The 19439-nt window shown below is 38.7% G+C and overlaps 1 pseudogene; it reads left to right on the top strand.

The window, feature by feature from the left end:
• Positions 1-1016: 1016 nt before the first annotated feature.
• LOC131535019 (myosin heavy chain, fast skeletal muscle-like) lies at positions 1017-12278 on the top strand (annotated as a pseudogene).
• Positions 12279-19439: the final 7161 nt, after the last annotated feature.

Genomic DNA, 19439 nt, shown 5'->3' with positions numbered 1-19439 from the left:
AACTCATTTGTTTGGTCTATATGACTAGCATTTTGAGATTTATTTTACAATAAGGAATCATATTTTATGTGGACAACACTTGTCAAGCAATACACACTAAGATACATGAAAAGGAATTACAAACTACAAATCAACTGTTGCCACTTTTTCACATTTATGTTAAAGGTAATCTTTAGTCTGAGATTACCTTTAATCTGTTTTAATTTCAGAAGTTTCACTGATTATGTTATATTGCATTAAGCAAAGTTCTGAGGTTAAATACTTTTAGTCAAGTTATTCTTAAGTTGTTTCTATTTTTGCTATTCCCAAGTATGGATAGCACCAAATAGTCCATCTGATCAATTTCTTAACACATTTTAACCATATTTGGCATTTGCCATATTTAACTACTGCATTGCTTGCAAAGCATGTACAGTATAAAGAGCCGGGGCAGGACTGGAGACCTTTGCATTCAGAAGACCAGCCCAGCTTGCTTGTGGTGAGAGAGAACTTTCATTTCATGTACACAGTTTTAAAACATGCATGGCATGTTATTTTATAATAACTATAAACTGTTTGTTAATTCAGTTATAGTTAATAATTGTATAATTTTTAATGAAAAGGCATGGTTTTAATATATTACATTTTACTTTGTGTATTACAGAATTGCAGACATTCAGAAATTCACAGAAGTGTGTAGGACTGTGGTAAGGTTAAGATGCTATATTAATCTAAAGACATTTTATGGGGAAAAATAAACAGACTGAAAAGTGCATTAGTGCTCTGGCATAATACACAGGAGATAGGCTTCACTGCAGGGTACCCTTAAATTTGGCCTTGGCAGTGAACTCCGCTTGCAGAGTTTGATTCAAACCCTGATCAAACTGGAGTACCTGTAACTTTCATGCAACTTTCAGGTGTCTTTGATTAGGGTTGGCGTTAAAACTGTACATAAACTAATTTAACGAAGTAGAAAATTACTGATCTAATATTGAATTACTGTGACAATCTTTACATTCTTGAAGTAAGCTGCCACCATGAGTACAGACGCGGAGATGGCCCTTTATGGCAAGGCTGCCATATACCTCCGTAAGCCTGAGAAGGAGAGAATCGAGGCTCAGAGCAAACCATTTGATGCCAAGTCTGCCTGCTATGTGGCTGATACTAAAGAGCTGTACGTCAAGGAACAATCAAGAGTAGAGACGGTGGCAAAGTCACTGTTATTGTGAATGACACTAAGGAGGTAAATTTTCAACATTTAGACTAGATACCCAGTACATTACTTTATTACGTTTAATTTATTTTCTGCTATATTTAATGGATCAAATTAATAGGAGGTAGTTGCTAAGGAAGATGACGTCCATCCAATGAATCCTCCCAAGTATGACAAGATTGAGGACATGGCCATGATGACCCATCTCAATGAACCCTCTGTGCTGTATAACCTCAAAGAGCGTTATGCTGCATGGATGATCTACGTAAGTTCTGAAGCAAAGTAAAACAGCATTTACGCTCATTTTGTCAGTGTTCTTGCAATCTGACCACTTCTCTGCTCATTTCAGACCTACTCTGGGCTGTTCTGCGCTACTGTGAACCCTTACAAGTGGCTCCCAGTGTATGATGCAGAAGTGGTGGCTGCCTACAGAGGCAAAAAGCGTATGGAGGCCCCACCCCACATCTTCTCTGTCTCTGATAACGCCTATCAGTTCATGTTGACTGGTAAGATCTGATTTAGAAGACCTGAATTATATATTTGAGTTGAAAGTTAAAATTCACATTCATAGTTAAAAACAACAACAAAAAAACAATTGCTGAAACATTATTACCTTTGAATTTACAGACAGAGAGAACCAGTCTGTCCTGATTACGTACGTATCTAGCCTGCTATTAGAGGTGTTGAGAGCGGTTATATTTTGCTCTTGTTGAACTTCTACATTTCTTATCATAATTTTTCTTCTCATAAACCAGTGGAGAATCCGGTGCTGGAAAGACTGTGAACACCAAGCGTGTCATCCAGTACTTTGCTACAGTTGCAGTTCATGGTGACAAGAAGAAAGAGCAGACTGCCGGCAAAATGCAGGTATGAGATACAAAACTATGACAAAAATATTACTTTGAAAGATGTTAAATATGAATACAATACAATACAAATACAATACGAATACAAAGATATATGATACAGTATGTGAATATGTAAAATGTCTGCAAACAGTGATTACACATACAAGAGAAAATAACTAAAACCCCTTCAAATATCACAGGGTTCTCTTGAGGATCAGATTATTGCTGCCAACCCTCTGCTTGAGGCTTATGGTAATGCCAAGACTGTGAGAAATGACAACTCCTCTCGTTTTGTAAGTCAAGCAATTTTTTTACTCAAAAAGAATTTAGAAATATTAAGCTTAGCTTTGTTGAGTTTTTCTATGAATTATTATTATTATCCATTTTAGTAATACAGTACAGGAAGTCAAATGTTAATTTTTATTTTAAACAGGGTAAATTCATCAGAATTCATTTCGGTACATCAGGAAAACTGGCCAGTGCTGATATTGAGACATGTAAGCGAACGTGATTTAATTCATTCATCCATCCTGTACATTTGTCTTTGTCTGTCACTCTTCAGATGATTGTGACTCAAGTACATTCTCTCAACAGATCTGCTGGAGAAGTCTAGAGTGACATTCCAGCTTTCAGACGAGAGAGGCTACCACATCTTTTACCAGATGATGACCAACCATAAGCCTGAGCTGATTGGTAGATGCACATTTTATTTAATATTTACTATACTGTACAGATAATATTGTAAAATTCTATTTAATAAATGCTCTGTGTATTTTACAGAAATGACGCTCATCACCACCAACCCCTATGACTACCCCATGTGCAGTCAGGGTCAGATCACAGTGGCAAGCATTGATGATAAAGAGGAGCTGGTTGCTACTGATGTGAGTCGTGAATTTATTTTTTTTAATAACATAATCAATATAAATATGGCTGATCATAGAGCTCATTCTTCTCTGTAATTTCCAGACTGCTATTGACATTCTGGGCTTCACTGCTGAGGAGAAGATGTGCATCTACAAGTTCACTGGAGCTGTGCTCCATCATGGTAACATGAAGTTCAAGCAGAAGCAGCGTGAGGAGCAGGCTGAGCCTGATGGCACAGAAGGTGAGACTAAATAATACTAATGTGTGTAATCACATGCAGTGCTTTGATTGAGAGATGCACATTTCTATTTTCATAAAAAAACGAAAGTTTTTATTTTTTATTTTTCTTACTTTTAAATTACAGAGGCTGACAAAATCGCCTACCTTCTGGGTTTGAACTCTGCTGATATGCTGAAGGCTTTGTGCTACCCCAGAGTAAAAGTCGGAAATGAGTTTGTGACCAAAGGTCAAACCGTGCCACAGGTGTGTATAGTAATATAAGTAGTAACATTTCCAGAATGCCCTTTGTGTTCAGCCTGAAAATCATGATTGAATCTGACTAATTATAGCAAATTAGAAAGTATTGAATAAAAATTCACTCTATTCTTACAGGTGTACAACTCTGTTAGCGCCTTGTGCAAATCTATCTATGAGAGGATGTTCTTGTGGATGGTCATTCGTATCAACCAGATGTTGGACACAAAACAACAAAGAAATTTCTTCATTGGTGTGCTGGATATTGCTGGCTTTGAGATCTTTGATGTAGGAATCTTTTATGTTTATCTCTCTTTATGGCAAATTGAGTCACATTCAGTCGTCAGTAAATGATCTTGTATCTTTCTCCAGTTCAACAGCATGGAGCAGCTGTGCATCAACTTCACTAACGAGAAACTGCAACAGTTTTTCAACCACACCATGTTTGTGCTGGAACAAGAGGAGTACAAGAAGGAGGGCATTGTTTGGGAGTTCATTGACTTCGGCATGGACTTGGCTGCTTGCATTGAGCTCATTGAGAAGGTTTTTACTGGTTTATGAACTTATTCATTTCCATTTTCAAAAGTATACATTTTTAATAATAAATATTCTTTATAAACAGCCCATGGGTATCTTCTCCATCCTTGAAGAGGAGTGCATGTTCCCCAAGGCTTCAGACACTTCCTTCAAGAACAAGCTGTATGATCAGCATCTTGGCAAGTGCAATGCTTTCCAGAAACCAAAGCCTGCCAAAGGCAAGGCTGAGGCCCACTTCTCCCTGGTGCACTACGCTGGAACTGTGGACTACAACGTTTCTGGCTGGTTGGACAAGAACAAGGATCCACTGAATGAGTCTGTTTTGCAGCTTTACCAGAAGTCTTCTGTCAAACTGCTGGCTACTATCTACCCACCAGTTGTTGAGGGTAATGAAAAAACTGAAGTGTTAATCAAATTGTGTTAATTTAATTAACCAAACATTGATTTAATTTAGCACTTTATTCTGGTTATTACATTATGTCTTCCTTTGTCTCTTCATCTGCATAGAGAGTGGTGGTGGCAAGAAGGGAGGCAAGAAGAAGGGTGGTTCCATGCAGACTGTATCTTCTCAGTTTAGAGTATGTCTTTGTTTGAGACCAAATGTGAATAATTATGCAACTGAGAGCAGTGACTGTTCATCAGCTTTCTTGACTCTAAGTCTGTGAAATTATATATCAACAAATGAGACAACGTCACTAAGAAAGCTGTAACTTTTCATGATTAAACAGGAGAACTTGGGCAAGCTCATGACCAACTTGAGGAGCACTCACCCTCACTTTGTGCGTTGTCTGATTCCCAATGAGTCCAAGATTCCAGGTAAAGTAATAAAGGGCTTACAGACATTCTGGCATTAATACAATATTTAATGCTTTTATTACGTTACCAAGCTCATGATCTAAACTGTTCTTTATAGGTCTCATGGAGAATCACCTGGTTATCCACCAGCTGAGGTGTAACGGTGTGCTGGAGGGCATCAGAATCTGCAGAAAGGGCTTCCCCAGCAGAATCCTCTATGCTGACTTCAAGCAGAGGTAAATGGGACCACTTGAAAACACCATATTCTGTATGAGGCTCTTAATCAGAGTATATGATGCATTTTGATTGATCTTCAACAGATACAAGGTGCTGAATGCCGGTGTAATCCCAGAGGGACAGTTTATTGACAACAAGAAGGCTTCTGAGAAACTCCTGGGATCCATTGACGTTGATCACGACCAGTATAGATTTGGACACACAAAGGTTCATATTTTGCTTTACAGCATTTAAAACATTCAATAATCATGATCTATTGTTTATGCTCATTCTGTTCAAATCAATATCTTTTGATTTGTTGTGAATTCAGGTGTTCTTCAAAGCTGGTCTTCTGGGTACTCTTGAGGAGATGCGTGATGAGAAACTGGCCACTCTGGTTACAATGACTCAGGCTGTTTGCCGTGGTTACTTGATGAGGAAGGAGTTTGTGACAATGATGGAGAGGAGGTGAGGAATGTCATGAATAAAGATAATATCAATACCACCTGTGTGAATGGTAAATAATGATAATTATGACATTTAATAATGAATTATTCTTAGGGAGTCCGTTTACACCATCCAATACAACGTTCGCTCATTCATGAATGTCAAACACTGGCCATGGATGAAGGTTTACTACAAGATTAAGCCTCTGCTGAAGAGTGCTGAGACTGAGAAGGAGTTGGCAACCATGAAAGAGGACTTTGCAAAATGCAAAGAAAATCTTGCCAAGGCTGAAGCCAAAAAGAAGGAGTTTGAAGAGAAGATGGTGGCACTGCTGCAAGAGAAAAATGATCTGCAGCTGCAAGTAGCATCTGTGAGTTTACCTAATTGAATTAACTGAATTTTAATCTCCATTAAAATAGAACAAAATGGTTTCCAACAATATAGTTATCTATTTTCCAAACAGGAATCTGAGAATCTCTCAGATGCTGAGGAGAGGTGTGAGGGTCTGATCAAGAGCAAAATCCAGCTTGAAGCTAAACTCAAAGAGACAACTGAAAGACTGGAGGATGAGGAAGAGATCAATGCTGAACTGACAGCCAAGAAGAGGAAACTGGAGGATGAGTGCTCTGAGCTGAAGAAAGACATCGATGACCTGGAGCTCACCTTGGCTAAAGTGGAAAAGGAGAAACATGCCACTGAGAATAAGGTTGGAGATTAAGTTGGTTTAAGATTAGATTAATCTTTGTTTCATATGGTGATACGGAATATAAAATGAGTTTATTTGGAACAAAAAACAGGTCAAGAACCTGACTGAAGAAATGGCAGCTCAGGATGAGAGCATTGCCAAGCTTACAAAGGAGAAGAAAGCCCTCCAAGAGGCACATCAGCAGACCTTGGATGATCTCCAGGCAGAGGAGGACAAAGTCAACACCCTGACCAAATCCAAGACAAAACTTGAGCAGCAAGTTGATGATGTGAGTCATCAAAATTAGGTTAAACTTTGAATATATATATAATTTTGTATTTTTCATACGATGAGTGGAAGTAGTGACTAAATATTAAAGACAGAAATGCATTAGGTGTATCACTTGTCACATGTTCAAATGATTCATATAATAATGGTGATAATAATTAATACACTTAATTAACCTAATACCAACTTGAAATTGCTTAGCTGGAAGGTTCCCTTGAACAAGAGAAGAAGCTCCGCATGGATCTTGAGAGAGCAAAGAGAAAGCTTGAAGGAGACCTGAAATTAGCCCAAGAGTCCATCATGGACCTGGAAAACGACAAACAGCAATCTGAGGAGAAGCTGAAGAAGTAGGAAGTTTTCGTAAATTCTTACAAAAATAATGGTTATCATGTATTTCAAATCATTCATTGTTTCCCCTTTTACACACAGAAAAGACTTTGAAACAAGTCAGCTGCTCAGCAAGATTGAAGATGAACAAACTCTGGGTGCTCAACTCCAGAAGAAGATCAAGGAGCTTCAGGTATTTCTTGAGTTGTTTTTTTTTTTGCTGTTAAAGGCATGGGTAAAATAAAGACTAATATGGTTTCATTAATGCCACTGTAGGCTCGCATTGAGGAACTGGAGGAAGAGATTGAGGCTGAGCGTGCTGCACGTGCCAAGGTTGAGAAGCAGAGAGCTGATCTCTCCAGGGAACTTGAGGAGATCAGTGAGAGGCTTGAGGAGGCTGGAGGAGCCACTGCTGCTCAGATTGAGATGAATAAGAAGCGTGAAGCTGAATTCCAGAAGCTGCGTCGTGATCTTGAAGAGTCCACCCTCCAGCATGAAGCTACGGCTGCTGCCCTCCGTAAGAAGCAGGCAGACACTGTGGCAGAGCTGGGAGAGCAAATCGACAACCTCCAGCGTGTCAAGCAGAAGCTTGAGAAAGAGAAGAGTGAATACAAAATGGAGATTGATGATCTCTCCAGCAACATGGAGGCTGTTGCCAAAGCAAAGGTTTGAGAATTGGTTCTTAAATCTTTTCAAGGAAATATATCAAATGTGGTTAAGATACTTAACACTCAAATGACTTTGGTGTTTACAGGCTAATCTTGAGAAGATGTGCCGCACCCTTGAGGACCAACTTAGTGAAATTAAGTCCAAGAATGATGAGAACCTTCGACAGATAAATGACCTCAGTGCTCAAAGAGCAAGACTTCAAACTGAAAATGGTAACAATGGAAACAAAGTCTCAAAATTACTTAACAATACAAATATAAATACAAACTTATACTGGCAAAATTGTTTATATACTAGGAGCAGTACACTTTAAAGAGATAATGGATATGCAACTCTTCTTAGAGGGATTTAAGCATGTTGTGATTTAGTGTAAAACAGTATCAAACAGAAACTAGACTGACAGCAGTGCACTAAAATGAGTGCAAGTAAACCAAGTAGTTTATCCACTGTAAAGAACTGCCTCTGCATAGAAAAACATTGCTTCTTTCATACATTCATAAAGATATATACCATTTTCTCCACCATTGTTATGTATTTTTGTAAATGTAAATCTCAAAAGGTGAGTTTGGCCGTCAACTGGAAGAGAAAGAGGCTCTGGTTTCTCAGCTCACCAGAGGCAAACAAGCTTTCACTCAGCAAACTGAAGAGCTTAAGAGGCAGATTGAAGAGGAGGTTAAGGTAACACACTACAGTATAATCAATACAAACAAAAACATGTCACTTATTATACAAGAAAGCTAATATTATGTGACTTTCTCTCCTAGGCTAAGAACGCACTGGCTCATGCTGTGCAATCAGCCCGTCATGACTGCGACCTGCTCCGTGAGCAGTTTGAGGAAGAGCAGGAGGCAAAGGCTGAGCTGCAGCGGGGAATGTCAAAGGCCAACAGTGAAGTTGCTCAGTGGAGAACCAAATATGAAACTGATGCCATCCAACGCACTGAGGAGCTTGAAGAGGCCAAGTATGAACATAAGATCTGATAAATATTTGTTCATAATGTCAAAAGGTTTTCATTAAAAAATTTATATTTACAAATTCATAACAGGAAGAGGTTGGCTCAGCGCCTGCAAGAGGCAGAAGAACAAATTGAGGCTGTGAATTCCAAATGTGCATCTCTGGAAAAGACCAAACAGAGACTCCAGGGTGAGGTGGAGGACCTCATGATTGATGTGGAGAGCCAATGCTTTGGCTGGCAACCTTGACAAGAAGCAGAGGAACTTTGACAAGGTAAAAACAAAGAGTCATACTGTGATATGATATTTTCTTCAAAACAGTTGTGTGGGCTTTTTTCGACATGCTTTAAGTTAAACAAACCTGATCTTGATATGTCTCCATTAAAGGTCCTGGCAGAATGGAAGCAGAAATATGAGGAAGGTCAGGCAGAGCTGGAAGGTGCCCAGAAAGAGGCTCGCTCACTAAGCACTGAGCTGTTCAAGATGAAGAACTCTTATGAGGAGACTCTGGATCAGCTGGAGACCCTCAAGAGAGAAAACAAGAATCTACAGCGTAAGATTGAAACATTAAAAAGTAAACATATATGATTAATGAATGCCAATAATGATACAGATTGTATTTTTCCTTTCTACAGAGGAGATTTCAGATCTGACAGAGCAGTTAGGTGAGACTGGTAAGAGCATTCATGAGCTGGAAAAGGCCAAGAAGGCAGTGGAGACTGAGAAGTCTGAGATTCAGACTGCCCTGGAGGAAGCTGAAGTGAGTTTCCTGAGATTAATATGTAATTCTTGCTAAAACCATACTGTGTTGTTCAGTCTGACACTAGAAGTGTGCGTTATTGACAAAAAATAATATCTCGATATTTTCTGGGATTTTATCAATAACGATAATTAGACGATATTTTGCTTAGTGTGTTATTGTACTGGTACATTAAGGGCTGTCGTGGACAGCTGACTTCTAAAGTTTTTTATATTCTTCATATTCTGTGTGGTGGTCAGTTCACACTGATAGAAATTAATCTTTTCCAATAAGTTTAAACTGATTTTTACATTTTATGGGCATTTTTACCTTTTAAAAGCCATTTAATCAGTGAATTAGAATAATAAGACTTTTGGGATGTTACCAAGCAAATTAAATCAGAAGTTGCTGCATCTGAAGTGGCATTACAAATGCATAAATCATGTTTTAATATATTAAACATAAAATGTTAAATACCGATATTTGAAAATATTTAAATAGTAAAAGACACTTTGAATGTGAAATTAAAACCGCCAGCAGGTGGCAGCAAGTCACTGTTAATAAGTGATTCATTGCGATTGAACCGAATCATTCAAACAGTTGATTCATTCAGCAACGAAACTCTGTCAGGTTACTCAGAGACGCAAAACAGTACTGTGGCTGTGTTTGGAGTGATTTTTGTTGTCGAAATAAAGCAAAAACAGGAAATATGGTTTCTAAAACGTTAATTAAGTCTCTTAATTAACTTCTTGTTTATTTAACTGTAATCATGGTAATTTTTGGAGTGTTATTTTTTGTTACTCTTTGTGTGAAATTGATTAACTAGGCTTTATGAAGTGGTATAAATAGCCTATATACATTTTCTGTCACCATGTCTTTAATTTTGTGATCATTCTAAATGTAGTGAAAGTGCAGTGAAAGAACACACTCTACACACGCACGCGCACTAGTCTAGACTTCAAGTAATGAATGCATGCATTCTGTAGGTGTTTTGAATGGTTTTTGCAAAGTACTTGATAATGTCAAATCGCACATCGTTAAAACAACAATTACGATATTATCGCAGACGATATATCGCACACCCCTATCTGACACTTAAATGTTTTTTATTATTAATAGGGTACCCTGGAGCATGAGGAGTCCAAGATTCTGCGTGTCCAGCTTGAGCTAAACCAGGTCAAGGGTGAGATTGACAGGAAGCTTGCAGAGAAGGATGAGGAAATGGAGCAGATCAAGAGGAACAGCCAGAGAGTCATTGAATCCATGCAGAGCACTCTGGACTCTGAGGTCAGGAGCAGGAATGATTCCCTGAGAATCAAGAAGAAGATGGAGGGAGACCTTAATGAGATGGAGATTCAGCTGAGCCACGCCAATCGCCAAGCTTCTGAGGCCCAGAAACAGCTCAGGAACGTTCAGGGACAACTCAAGGTATATGGCTTCTCTTTGGCTTTGGGGTGCATAAATATGTTTGTATAATCTAACCTATGCTAATTAAAGTCCAACAGAAAGCACATCAAAAGCTTACTGTAATGCTATTGTTATGTTCAGGATGCCCAGCTGCACCTTGATGATGCTCTGAGAGGACAGGAAGACATGAAGGAGCAGGTGGCAATGGTGGAGCGCAGAAACACTCTGATGCAAGCTGAGATTGAGGAGCTGAGAGCTGCTCTGGAGCAGACAGAGAGAGGCCGCAAAGTGGCTGAACAAGAGCTGGTGGACGCCAGTGAGCGTGTTGGGCTGCTTCACTCTCAGGTTAGGGCATGTTGGTTTTAAAATTACATTTAGGAAATTGAGGGCATCATTCAAAATGTTCAAACTGTTCCTTTCCATGTTGCAGAACACAAGTCTCCTGAACACCAAGAAGAAGCTTGAGTCTGACCTTGTTCAGATCCAGAGTGAAGTTGACGACACTGTACAGGAAGCCAGAAACGCTGAGGACAAGGCCAAGAAGGCCATCACTGATGTGAGAAACAGTAGCTGCCAAATGATTCACAAAACACTTGTGTACTTAAAAATGTGGATCTAATATATATCTATATTATTGCAAAAGGCTGCAATGATGGCAGAAGAACTCAAGAAGGAGCAGGACACCAGTGCTCACCTTGAGAGGATGAAGAAGAATCTGGAGGTCACAGTGAAGGACCTGCAGCACCGTCTGGATGAGGCTGAGAATCTGGCCATGAAGGGAGGAAAGAAACAACTCCAGAAACTGGAGTCCAGAGTAAGATTGTCTTTATTCGGATGTTCTCTTTAATTCTGATGTTTACAGTCTTGATGTGGACAGTATACAGTTTCTAAACATGTCTAAACATTTAGGTCCGCGAGCTTGAGACTGAAGTTGAAGCAGAGCAGAGACGTGGAGCTGATGCTGTTAAAGGTGTCCGCAAATATGAGAGGAGAGTTAAGGAGCTCACCTACCAGGTACAAAAAAAGTATTCGGTCACACTTTAGCTTAGGAACCAATTCTCACTATTAACTAACTATAAGCTATGACTTTTGCCTCCTAATTTGCTGCTTATTAATAGTAAGTAAGATAGTTCTTAAGTTTAGGTATGGGATAGGTAGGATTAAGGGCTCTAAAATGTGGTCATGCAGAACAAGGAATATGTGCTGTAAAAGTACTAATAAACAGCCAATAAAGTGTTACTAAGTGTTTTAAAAGTCCAGGTCACATTCATCTGATTATGTTCTAGTCTGATGTATGTTCATTATCTGCAGACTGAGGAGGATAAGAAGAACATCAACAGACTGCAGGATCTGGTTGACAAACTTCAGCTGAAGGTCAAAGCTTACAAGAGGCAGGCTGAAGAAGCTGTGAGTACTTCATTTGAGATCTATAAACACCTTGTAAACATTTGGGATAATCTTCTCCTAATATAATTGTGTGTGGATTTGCAGGAGGAACAAGCCAATACTCATCTGTCCAAGTTGAGGAAGGCGCAGCATGAGCTGGAGGAGGCTGAGGAGCGTGCTGACATTTCTGAGTCTCAGGTCAACAAGCTCAGAGCCAAGAGCCGTGATGCTGGAAAGGTAATTTTTCTCAAATAATTTTCAAAATTACTTTAATTTGAAAGCTTTTATTTGTACCATCATTTGTTCTGTTTATATTCATACAGATTTTTTTATTTGTGTACTTTTTTTCAGAGCAAAGAGGCAGCTGAGTGAAAACCTTCACATTCAGTGTCACCAGCTTCCATTTGTATCTGAAAATGTGCAAATGCTCAATAAAACATTACATTCATCAATTTCTCTTTGATTTTCTTTGCTGTTATTTTTGTTGTATTTTCCATACAGTAGTCTTGGTGGATTTTCTAATGCTCATTACATTTAATTTATTTTCATATTTGTTTCATTCAGTGAGATTGAAGTACAATTTACCGCTTCAACAAACAGTTTTATTAATACCCACAACTTTTCTTTGTCTAATGATTGTGAGTATTGAACCAATAAAACAATGAGCTTTTGCTAGCCTACTAATCGCTACAAATCATCTTCCACTAATTAAATACTTTAGTAATTGCTTTCAAAAACACAACCTTGGCATTTTCAATGAGAAAACTATGGGAAAATATTGCACACTGAATAAACTGGTTTAACATTTTTAAGTTGTTAAAGATGCTTTTAAGGTATAGTAAGCCTAATCAAATATACAATTTCATGAATTATTAAAATAAAAATGGGGTATAGGCCCTAGGCCTAGTTTAATTAACATGACTCTGATAGAAGCTGATGTTAGAAATGCATAAATTAATACATTATTTCTAGTTTAATCAAATACTTATCAAGATTAAAAAATTAGGTAACACTTTATAATAACCGCACGCTATGAATAATTAGTTAAGCATTAGTAAATAGTCAATTTATCCTTCATAAAGCATTGTCCCAACATTAATAGGCATTAGTAAGCAGTTTATAAAATATTTATGAATGTTTTGTTCTTGATTTATAAGCATATCTATATGTTTAATAATTGTATTTTCATTCTTTATTAACGATCAATTTATAATTTTAAATTATGTATTAAGTTAAGTAAATTATTAATAAACTATTTAAATGTACATTTATAAATCTTATTATTTAGACACATGATAATAGTTGCTCAGTGTGTTAATAAATGCATTATTAACACATATTCCTGTTGTAATTCATGATTAATTATAAAATATTTAGTAGTTGTCAGTCGTCTATTTTGTGAGCTCATCTAAAGTGAGGACTAACACAACACAGAGGGATACAGAACACAGAAATATTTTTCAAGATGCAAAAAGAAACTGTACACTTGATAAAAAAAGAAAAATAAACCTCTGCAATGTCATAGAAAAAAATATATATATTTCTGTGTTCTGTATCCCTCTGTGTTTTCTGTTTGGAAGATAACTGAGCCTTTAAATATAATTTGTAATAGATATGCTTATTAATCAAGAACAAGGCATTTACAGTTGTATTTATAAACTGTTTACTAATGCCTATGAATGTTGGAACAATGCTTTATAAAGGATGAACTGACTATTTACTAATGCTTAAATAATGATTCATTGCGTGCAGTTATTATAAAGTGTTACCAAAAATTAGTTAGTCATTTGAGATACCCCAAAACAGCCAGACAGAAGACACCAATAGGACTCCCACTGGTGTTCACTGTCCATTATGGGAATGCCTTGAATAATTCCTTACTGGGAAAAGGCGCTACCAAAGGCATCTGTTGATGTCAGCACATGCTCTCATGGTATGTGGCTGTGTCAGTTTCAAGTTATAAAACAGGCCTACTTTACCAATCAGCATAAAAAAAGAGAGACAAAATTATTTTATAGCCAAATTAACTGGCAGATTCAATATAGCGTTTATGGCCTAGCCTACTTAAGTCTCTTGAAGTGCGTGATTTCCTTCCTGATTTCAAAGACTATAAAATTAACAAATAGCATTCAATAGCAGAGAGGAGCATCCATTGGATGGACCTGCTGAAAGATATAAACCTTAAAAATAGACTAGAAAAGGCGGCTGCAGTTGGGAGCAGTTCTCACTTGGAGTTGGCCACCTACAACATCAAAGGTGAATATCATGTTTCACACATGTGCTTTGTTGCTTACAGATTTAATTTAATTGAAATTCTATTACTTTTTTATAAAAAATAAATACTTTGAAGAAGACTAACAAATTAACTGCAATTAAAGAGGTGTTTTCCATAATTTTTTTAGTTTATTAAAACAGAAATTTGTCAACAATCACGAAATACAGAGATGGCACTGTCAGTGTTTGAGAATATTCACACGCAATTTAAACACATGAAAACATTACATGAGTTTAACTAGTTTAAAACAGTGCTGTGTCTTCTGCAAGTCGTTTCCCCTTGAGTCAGCGCAGTCAGCAAGGGCATAGTTTTGGTTTAAAGATGGGGGTTGTTGAAGGGTGAACTGTTTTATTGTAGTCCTGGGTCATGCTCCCTCATAAGGTTTATTAATTTTTTTTTTTTTGTCTTTTGTGCTATCATCTGCAAATGCAAAGTTGGTTGATAACTTAACTGCAATAAAGTAATAGCCTAGTTAACAATTACTTTACATAGGATAGTGTATTTTATATTATTTAGCCACTTATAGGCTATAGCCACAGCCATATCACCCTGCAGCCCAAGACCGGTTGCCCATGGAAGCTAAGCAGGGCTGAGCCTGGTCAGTACCTGGATGGGAGACCTCCTGGGAAAACTAGGTTGCTGTTGGAAGAGGTGTTAGTGAGGCCAGCAGGGGTGCTCACCCTGCAGTCTGTGTGGGTCCTAACGCCCCAGTATAGTGACGGGACACTATACTGTAAAAGCACCGTCTTTCGGATGAGATGTTAAACTGAGGTCCTGACTTTCTGTGGTCATTAAAAATCCCATGACACTCATTGTAAAGAGTAGGGGTGTAACCCCGGTGTCCTGGCCAAATTCCCTCCACTGGCCCATGTCTATCATGGCTTCCCAATAATCCCCATCCACTTGATTGGCTCTATCTCTCTCTCCTCTCCACCTGTAGCTGGTGTGTGGTGAGCGCACTGGTGCCGTTGTCCTGTGGCTGCCGTCGCATCATCCAAGTGGATGCTGCACACTGGTGGTGGTTGAGAAGAGACCCCCCACATGATTGTAAAGCGCTTTGGGTGTATTGCAATACACATTAAAGCGCTATATAAAATGCCTCATTCATTCATAGTTTGACAGAATGTTCTAGTTCAACATGCCATGGGAAGTCAATCTAACTTAACATTTTCTTATATTGATTGTTTATTTCTTACTCCTTACTCTTACATCAGGCTCTTAATGCTTTAATCTTTGCTGTCTCTTGGAATATGTAAAGGCCAGGTTTTCCATCACTCATCATTAAAACCCTTTTTTTATTTTTTTGTTATGCAAACAGACATATTTACAGGTGACAAATCAAATACAAAATAACCAAGGTCAACAAAACATACATGACAGCCAATTTGTGTGTGTGTGTGTGTGTGTGAGTGTGAGTGTGTGAGTGAATGTGTGTGTGTGTGTGTGTCTGTACCTACCTGTTTTTCTACTTAGGTGGGGACTTAAACCTGAATACACACAGACTCATGGGGACTCGTGTCACGGTGGGGACCTAAATTGAGGTCCCCACGAGTAAACAAGATAATAAATCACACAGAATGAAGTTTTTTGAATTTCTAAAAATGCAGAAAGTTTCCTGTAAGGGGTAGGTTTAGGTGTAGGGTTGGTGTAGGGCAATAGAAAATACAGTCTGTAAAGTAGAAAAAGCATTACACCTATGGAGAGTCCCCACAAGGATAGCTGACCAGACGTGTGTGTGTACTGTTATATATGGTTTACAAGGACACAAATGTGTATAAAAACATGGGTACTACAACGTAAACATGGTTTATGAGGACACTTCCGGTGTCCCCGTAAAACAAAAGGCTTAAAAAAACATACTAAACAGTGTTTTATGAAATTCAAAAATTGCCAGTAGTTTCCTGTAAGGGGTAGGTTTAGGTGTTGGGTTGGTGTAGGGCAATAGCACATACAGTTTGTACAGTATAAAAACCATTACGCCTATGGAGAGTCCCTGTAAACCACAAATTTGTGTGTGTGTGTGTGTGTGACTGGGTGTGGGGGGTGGAAGTATATAAACAAAGGAACATGTAAAAGAGACATAACAATAGTAGAAAACCATAATAGTAATAGTAATGATGACAGTAATAATAATTATTATAATAATAGCATTAATAACAAAAATTAGAGGATGGAGGATGAGGAAGGTGATACGAAATAATAGTAATAGTAGCAATAATATTAGTAGGCCTCCTTCACTCGTTCTCGACTATGGAAGATGCTCCCTGTCGTGAAGTCACCGGCTATGGCTAATAAAGCCAGTTTGGGAGAGACAGACTCTGCCACAGTGGATGCATGTATGTTTAATTGTGGCAGTGTCACCTGGGACTCTCTTTGCTCTCTTGTCTCTCTTTTCCTCCACTAAGGTCTGGATCTGTTCTTCCTCCAACCTAAGCTGTATCTGAAGGACACTGCGCAACCTGTTGCTTTCAGCTGCAGCATCTTCCCAGTTCTCTGAATTGATGTTCAGAGCTTTCATATCACGCTTGCAGACATCTTCATAACGCAGCTGGGGGCGGCCAACAGATCTCTTGCCAGAGGCTAATTTGCCATACAGGATGTCCTTTGGGATACGGCCATCTTCCATTCGACGCACATGGCCGAGCCAGCGCATCCTGCGTTGTCTAAGCAGCGTGTACATTGTGGGGAGACCAGCACGTACAAAGACCCAGGTGTTGGGTACTTTGTCACTCCACTTTATGCTAAGGATTCGGCGAAGGCAGCACAAGTGAAAGCTGTTCAGCCTTTGTTCTTGGTTGGTGTATGTTGTCCATGTTTCGCTGCCATACAGTAGAGTGCTGACAATGCAGGCGTTATACACTGCCATTTTGGTAGAAGTTGACAGCTTACTATTCCCCCAGACACGAGTGGTGAGTCGGCCTAGGGTTGTTGCAGCCTTGCCAATACGCTTGTTTATCTCGGCGTCAAGAGACAGATTGTCGCTGATGATGGACCCAAGATATGTAAACTGGTGGACAACATCAAGTACGTGGTTGTCCAAAGTAATGACAGGAGGAGTATCCACATCTTGACTTAGCACTTTTGTCTTTTGCAGGCTAATATTCAGTCCAAAGTCATCACATGCTTGGGAAAATCTGTCTATGAGGCGCTGAAGTTGTTGTTCAGAGTGTGAGATGATAGCAGCATCATCAGCAAAGAGCAGATCTCAAAATGATGACCTTGCTCACCTTAGTCTTTGCTTTCAGTCTTGCAATGTTGAAAAGTCGCACATCTGATCTGGCGTGTAAATACACCCCTTCGGTAGCAGTCCCAAAAGTATGTTTTAGGAGCATGTAAAAATAGATGCCAAACTGGTTAGAAGCAAGGATGCAGCCTTGCTTCACACCGCTTTTGATGTCGAAGGGTTCTGATATGCTGTTTTGATACTGGATGGTTGCCTTCATGTCATCATGAAATGATCTGATCAGGCTGTGCAGCCTTGGGGGGCATCCAATTTTCAGGAGTATGTTAAACAGCCCATTCCTGCTGACCAGGTCGAATGCCTTCGTGAGATCAATGAAGATGATGTAAAGGGGCATTTGCTGCTCTCTGCATTTTTCCTGTAGTTGGCAGAGAGAGAAGATCATGTCCATAGTAGATCATTCTGAGCGAAAGTCGCATTGGAACTCAGGGAGCTTTTGGAGATGCTCTAATAAGACTCTGGCGTAAAGCATGCCTGTGATGTTAAGGAGAGAGATGCCCCTGTAGTTGTTGCAGTCACTTCTGTCACCCTTATTCTTATAGAGGGTGACAATCTTGGCATCTCTCACGTCTCGAGGTACTGCTCCTTCACGCTAACACTGGCAGAGAACATCATGGATGGGCTGTAGGAGTGTCTTCTTGCAACTCTTGAGGAGGTCTGGGGAATGTCATTACTGCCAGGTGCTTTGCCACTGGCAAGGCAGTCAACTGCCTTCGGAGTAATAGTAATAGTAATGATGACAGTAATAATAATGATAATAATAATAGCATTAATAACAAAAATTAGAGGATGGAGGATGAGGAAGGTGATAAGTAATAATAGTAATAATAATAATAATAGTAATGAACTCAATTCATCAGAAATGAGGGGAAAGTTGGAGGGTGAGTAAGATGACGATAGTATTAATTAGTAATTAGTAATAGTAGCAACAATAACAATATTAACAATAAACTTATTCATCAGAGACAGGGAGGCTGGAGGATCAGGAAGAGGACAAATAGTAATAATAATAATAACGGTAGTAGTAAGGCAAGGCAAGTTTATTTCTATCGACTTGGTCGGCGTTGTGTCATAGCTGTGTGGGCGGAGTCAGCGTGGGGATAACGAACGTTTCCCCTCATTGGAAAAGCATGGTGTTGACCCAGAATGGTGTACATAAAATCATTTCTGCTGCTCGACAGAGCACGATCGTCGAAAAACTGAGTCGTATTGTGTCGGACTGTCCGTCACGGTGTCTGTGACTGGACAAACGACCCAACGGAATGGCCAGAGGTGTCGTTTCCCAATACTTTTTGTTACCTGATTGAGTCTCCAGGCAAAAGACAGCTTACTACAAGCCTATACCTGACGGCTTGTGAAAGTAAACATTAGTCGTTTTGTTTTGCTTAATCTTAATAAAGTGATAAAGACTAGAGTAAAAGCCTGTCATACTTTTTTATTTATATATTAAAAATAATTTTAACATTGACAAAACATTGGTAACATTAAAGGTCTACTGAAGTGCCTTGAAATGCACAGCATTATGTGGTGTGTGCTAAGCGTATAGCCTCATCATTTTCACAAATACACGCCGTAAAATAAAAAGATATAAAATAACATGAAAATATCCCTTACGAAAATTAACCGTGGTTACAACCAAAAAAACATGGTTATTATAGATACCATGGTAAAAACAAATTAAACATGTTTTGCTACACTAACCATAGTTTAACCATGGTATGTGGTTATAGGCTACAACTGGTAATAAAAACGCCCAAAAAACACAGTTATCCTAGCCTACATTTACTATAGTAATACCATTGTTAATTTTCGTAAGGGATTGTATATAATAATATGAAATAAATGTTTTAATATGACATTTACATCATAAAATATCAGGGAGTGACATTTATTTGATGTGAAGGAGGGTTGCTGTAAGCCCCATCAGAACGGGACTAATGACAGGTCATTGAAGGGTAAGTAGTCTAGTCTATCTGGAGTGCATATAAATATGAATATTAAGCTTGATATGTTTAATACGTTGTATATCCATAATAACTGCTGTCAGAGTTCTGATGTTGTGTGCTACCCGCTCAGATTGTGCTACCTCCGTC

The sequence above is a fragment of the Onychostoma macrolepis genome, unplaced genomic scaffold (genome assembly GCF_012432095.1).
Source record: "Onychostoma macrolepis isolate SWU-2019 unplaced genomic scaffold, ASM1243209v1 Scaffold10, whole genome shotgun sequence".
In the NCBI taxonomy this organism is placed as follows: Eukaryota; Metazoa; Chordata; class Actinopteri; order Cypriniformes; family Cyprinidae; genus Onychostoma; species Onychostoma macrolepis.
The sequence above is the reverse complement of the archived record's forward strand: the minus strand, read 5'-3'. Positions and strand labels throughout refer to the sequence as shown.